Source organism: Ailuropoda melanoleuca, chromosome 16, assembly GCF_002007445.2.
Source record: "Ailuropoda melanoleuca isolate Jingjing chromosome 16, ASM200744v2, whole genome shotgun sequence".
Taxonomy (NCBI): domain Eukaryota; kingdom Metazoa; phylum Chordata; class Mammalia; order Carnivora; family Ursidae; genus Ailuropoda; species Ailuropoda melanoleuca.
Window position 1 is genome coordinate 27,733,608 of NC_048233.1, and position 6,139 is coordinate 27,739,746.

At 43.2% G+C, this 6,139-nt stretch overlaps 1 pseudogene; it reads right to left on the reverse strand.

Moving 5' to 3' along the window:
- Window positions 1–5,017: 5,017 nt before the first annotated feature.
- On the reverse strand, window positions 5,018–5,893 carry LOC100477203 (annotated as a pseudogene).
- Between the last annotated feature and the right edge of the window lie 246 nt (window positions 5,894–6,139).

Sequence of the window (6,139 nt, forward strand, 5' to 3'; positions counted from 1 at the left end):
AACCCGGGTTTGGGGGGGGGGGGGCGGGGAGGCTGTGGACTCCCAGAGGGTGTGTGCATGTCTACTTGGAGGAGTTCCAGAACACAAAGAAGGCAAGGGACCATCTAGCCCGGAGGGGAAACGCGTGAGCAGACAACCGGGCCTGCGGGGGCTGCGGGGCTCGGGGGGCCGCGGGCTCGGGGCCAGGCCGGCTCTCCTCCCCCGCCGACTCCGGGTCCGCGCGCTGCCTCCCGCGCCACCTCCGCGCTCTGAGTTGCTCCTTAATGTGAATGCATAACAGCTCGCCGCTGTGGGCGCTTGTCGGTGCCACACATGGTGTAACCGACTGAATCGCCTCACTTTCTCGCCGGCCAAGTAGGAGGTCTGTGCGGCTACTCGCGGCGGCTTAGGACGGTTACAACAGTTAGACCAAGTCACGTGGCTCGTCCCCGGGCCTGGGCTTCACCTTTTCACAGCCAGCCTTCCTCGCTTCCTGAAAGGGCGGTGGGACAGTCCCCCCCACAACCCTCGTTCCTGTCGCGAAGACAGGAACAGGGGTCATTCTGGTGCTTGCGGCTAGTTGCTTACCGACTGGGGGACGGTTGCTGCAGTTTATATAAGTGACCTTAGAATCTACCGGAGCCCCCTGCTTCCATTCAGAAACTCCCTTTCTCCCGGCCCTGGTCCCCCACAGCGCCCTTCCCCCGCCAGGGTGAGGGGTCGGCTCCGAGAGGCAGGCGGCAGGAACAATAGGCGCCCTCGCCCCGCACGGCGGAGAGCGATTTGCATCTCAGAGGAGCTCCGCTCGGGACTCCGGGTTTGGATGATGACCCTTGCGCTAAAGATCAGCTTTAGGAATTTCCTGTGACCTGTTAAGGTTTGCAGCTCGGAAGCAATAAGGAGGCTTTGACATTCGTGTCCACTTCATTCAGGGATCTAAAATGGCAGGTTAGCGGCAGGACACTCTGCGCTCCATGATACTGCACGGAAAAGTCTGTGTCTGCGCACGGGTACATTTTTCTGAGGAGAATGCTCACAACTTTCCTTGGTTTCTCAAAGCGGCTCACAGCTGCCCAAAGGTTAAGAACTTGAAGTGACAAGTGAGCCACACTGAAGGGGAACAATGGGGCAAATCCTGTGGGAGGAGGAGGGGGAGGAGGAAAGGGAGAGACTTAACTGAGGGGAGGTGGGGGCGGGGGGGGGAAGACGATCAGGTGAAGCTTCTCTGAGAGGCAGGATTTGGGGGATGGGAGAGGGAGGGAACATTCCTTCAACTCTTACTTGGTGCCGGGCATTGTTCTAGACTAAAATTCATGAGGATTAATTAATTCTTGTAACAATCCCATGAGGTGAATAAGATTGTTCTGACTTTGTAGATTCATTCATTTAGTAAATATTTATTGAGCGATTATTATGTTGGCACTGTCCCCAGAGTTGGGGATACAGCAGTTAACAAAACAGCCGAAAATACCTCCTTTCATGGAGCTCACATTCCCGCGGGAGGCAGGTGAGGAACCTGGGTTCACAGAGAGTTATACAAGGGTCCTCAGCTAATAAGCAGTAGACGTTTGAGCCCAGGCAGTATAGCACTGGAAGCTGTTTTATTTATTTATTTTTATAATGACTCTGAACATTTTAAAACTAAAAATTACTGTGCAACAAAAAGCCACCAAAAAAGAAGTGAGAAAATATTTACATCAGATCGTGCAAAGAATAGCTTTAAGAAGTTTTCAAACTACACATTGAAACCAAAAATAGACATTTAAAATGAAGAAATGGGCAGAGATTCCTAAAATAATTTACAAGAGAAAATACGAATGATCAATAATGTTGAATCCTGGCTTCCTGACTTATCATCAAAACAATCCGTTTATTGCTTGCATAGTGAGGGAGAGCATTACCTTGACTAGCCTGAGCAGCCTTCAGAGGGCAAAGGGCAAAGTCTAGGTATTTACTGAGCGTTTGAAGCCTGGTCTAACGTGGATCTTTCAGTGGGGGTGCGGGATCGTGATAAAATACATTAGGATTGAGGGACACAACCAGGCAAGAATATTAAGAAGAGGCATTTAAAGAGTCATAACAGCATGTCATGTGGAAACCTAGAAGCTTAACATGCCACTTGGCCTTCTTTGAAGGATTGTGTGGCTATGACTGCAGTCACGTGTGTTTCTTTACACTAGGCACTTGTTGGGTTTGTCCAGATTTGCCTGACCTGCTTCTAGCTTTTGGCCTAGAGGATACAACATCTTAAGATGCCTGAAGTGCTTGTGGGTAACCAAGTGATGAACTAAGCCCACTGAATGAGGTAGAAGGGAATGATGGGTAAATCAAGTTATGGGTTCCCCTCACTTTTTTTTTTCCATTTTAGTTTCAGTGCCTGTATTCTCAACTTTTCAATTGGATTTTAAAAGGCTTATTTGAGCTTTATTGAGCTATCAAGACATTCAGCAAATTTCACATACTGAAAGTGTACAGTTTTGGTAATTTTGACACATGTATATACCTATGAAATATCACCTATAATCCAGATTATGAATATATCTGTCACCCCCAAAGTTTCCTTGTGCCTCTTTATCATCCCATCTGCTCAGCAGCCCCTGTCTCCAAGCAACAACCCATTTGTCTTCTGTCACTGCAGATTCTTTGCAGTTTGATTTTATACAAATGTAATCCTGTAGCATGTATTCATTTTTTACCTTTTTTACTCAGAATAATTACTTTGAGATTCATCTGAGTTGTTGCATGTTTCTATAGTTTATTCCTTTTTATTGCTAGTAGTATTCCATTGTGTAGACATATCATAAATTGTTTATCCACTCATCTGTTGATACCAATTGGGTTAATACCAGTTTTTGGCTATTACAAATAAGACTGTGATGAACATTCATATACAAGTATTTGTAGAGATAAATGCTTTTACTTCTCTTTGGTAATTACCTAGGAATAGAATGGCTTAGTCATATGATAGGTGTGTGTAAAATTTTTTAAGAAACTGCTGAACTGTTTTCTAAAGTGGTTGTCCCATTTTACATTCCCATTTGCAATATATGACAATTCTATTTCCTCTACATCTTCACCAACTTTTGGTATAATTGGTCCTTTCAATTTTAGCCATTCTCGAGGTGTATAGTAGTATCTCATTTTAGTTTTAATTTGCATTTCTGAGATAACAAATGGTGATAAGCATCTTTTTGTGTTCTTTTTGATATCCACATATCTTCTTTGTTAAAGTGTCCATTCAAATTACTTGCCCCTTTTTGTTGTTGTTGGGCTGTTTATTTTATTGCTTTTTTTTTTTTCTTAAGATTTTATTTATTTATTTGCTAGAGAGAGAGAGAGCACAAGCAAGGGGAGCAGCAGGCCGAAAGAGAAGCAGGCTCCCTGCTGAGCAAGGAGCCCGACACCGGACTTGATCCCAGAACCCTGGGATCATGACCCGAGCTGAAGACAGACGCTTAACCAACTGAGCCATCCAGTCATCCCTATCTTACTGCTTTTTGAGGGTTTTTAAAATATATACTGCATATAAGTTCTTTATCAGATATGTGATTTGCTAATATTTTCTCCCAGTCTGTGGCTTATCTTTGCATTCTCCTAATAGTATCTGTCAAAGAATGTTCTTTTTGGCAGAGACTACTTAGTCCCAGGCCTGGCCTTAGTCTCCTCTCCTTTCACACCAGAGGCCTTTGCCACAGATATGCTCCCCTAGGTCCTTGGTTAGGCCAAGAAAGCACTCAAGCTTGATTTCTCTCTTCATATTTATTGGAGCTGGAGTTACTGGAGCAGCAGTGTATGTCTTGTATCTGGCATTGTCCGATCCAGATATCTGTTGGGATGAAGAGAGTAACCCAGAACCCAGAATAAAGTGCGTCCTAATGATCAATGCAAGTTCTACTCAGTGAATGTAGATTACAGCAAACTGAAGAAAGAGGGCTCAGACTTCTAAAAGAAATGTTTGACTGTAAAACTGCTTAGAATGAAGGTCTTCCAGAAGTCATTTGTACAATTTTCTGCTTAACCAGGAACTATTTCCCCTCTAAATGCTCAAAATCATGTTGATGTGCTATGTTGGAGTTTTACCCTGATTAATAAATATCTCAAACTTGAAAAAAAGAAGAGCATACATTCTTAATTTTTATGAAGTCCAGTTTATCGGTTTTTTCTTTTAGGGACTCTATCTTTTGTTGTCATATCTAAGAAATCTTTGCCTCAGTCAAGGCCATTTACCTTTGTTTTCTTTAAATTTAAAGTTTTACAATTTTAGGATTTACATTTATATCTATGATGCAAATCGGGAAAAGGTTTTCTCTGATCATCTAAATTACTTTAAAAATTTTTCAAGTCGCATTGAACATGGGTCTGACAGAAACATGAACAAGTACATTATGAACCCTCCACCACCCTGCAAAAAGCATATGAAAAACAAGAACAAGATTAGAGAAATTCAGAACTAAGTTGCCCAACTTACGACTACACAAAGTTGTTTAAATGTGCCTATCATTAAGACTCAAGGAGGTTTCGTGTCTGGTAATCAATCAAGTCTACCTGCACCACAGTTTGATCTCTATTCAGTCAAATTGCTTCAGCAAAAAGTGTTCTCAGGTTCTCCACACTATCCACCAAGCCGTTCACCTTCGGATAAGCAATGAGCCTTTCCAGGGGTATAAAGAACTTCGTTCCCACCCTGTAAGGTTTGGGGGACTGCTCTATTTGGGCTCTTTGAGCTTCTGTGAGGGTTAATCCAGCCATTGGATGCAGCTGCCTTCTGGCACCGCTCAACCGCGCTCCTTTTTCTTTGGATCCAGGAGAAACCTGACTTTCATGAAGTCAACTGCTTTTTTTTTTTTTAAAGATTTTATTTATTTATTTGACAGAGATAGAGATAGCCAGCGAGAGAGGGAACACAAGCAGGGGGAGTGGGAGAGGAAGAAGCAGGCTCATAGCAGAGGACTGATGTGGGGCTCGATCCCATAACGCCAGGATCACGCCCCGAGCCGAAGGCAGACGCCCAACCGCTGTGCCACCCAGGCGCCCCGAGTCAACTGCTTTTTAACACCTCGGCACTCAGAACAAGCTGGAGGTATACTTTTTACTGTCTCGGTTATGAAGTTGTTAAAACAGCTTTATAAACATGTTCCTGTGGCTCTGAAATGCACAATTCTGTTGCCTTTGCTATGTTTTTCTGTAAGCCCCTATCTACGTACAGTACCAACATGCTCAGCTCCTGTTGGTGGAGCCCCCACACCAGTAAACTCAATGGAGTAATTGTAGAGATTTGCTACATCCAAAGCCCACATCTGAAACTGTATTCTGTTCCACTCAAATTTGTGATCTGGCTTCCTAAAGGTTGATGTTGGAAACAGAGATTGAATGCAGAGTTTGGTGTGCTGATGACAACCATACCTGGAGAAAAGTACCCAAATACAGCTTCAAGAAACTTGACCAGATCTTCAGAATCTAAGTGTTCCATCAATTCAATACATGTTATCAAGTCAAATCCAAGCAAATGAGAGTCTTTCTGTACAGCAAAACCATGATACAAAGTTACAGTCAAACCTAGGTCCCAAGGAGCTAGATAATCCCCAGCTGTTGGAGTCAATTTGTAAGGAATCGGCAGCAATAATATCTACTCCAACAAGATGTTCAGTGTAACTGTGGAATTTTAGCATCCATATAAGTGTGGCATCACAGAAGCCCAAGTCTGCAACCTTCTTGGGTTGATGCTGATCCACTAAATTTTTAACAAAGTAGTATCTCTGTACAGTGGCTGGTTGAACTCAGTCACCTCCTTGCTGAGAACTTCTTCAAAATTACCATTAACCATACCTTTGCACTGTTTGTTTTCTTCCATTTTGTTTCCAAGTTTCAAGTTTTGTTGAGACGAAAAAGCCAATGTATCCTTTAAGCTCAATGAATCAGCAATGACTCAGCTCTGAAGGAGCATACCAGATGGAAAGCAAGTACTGCGAACACTCTATGATGCATTTTGAGTTAATTTTTGTATATGTATGTATAAGGTGTGGATTGAACTTCATTTCTTTTGCGTATGAACATTCACTGAAAAGGCTATTCTTTTTACCATTTAATTGCCCTTGCAACTTCACTGAAGCAATTGACCATATATGTGTGGGTCTGTTACCAAACTTTCTATTCTGTTCAA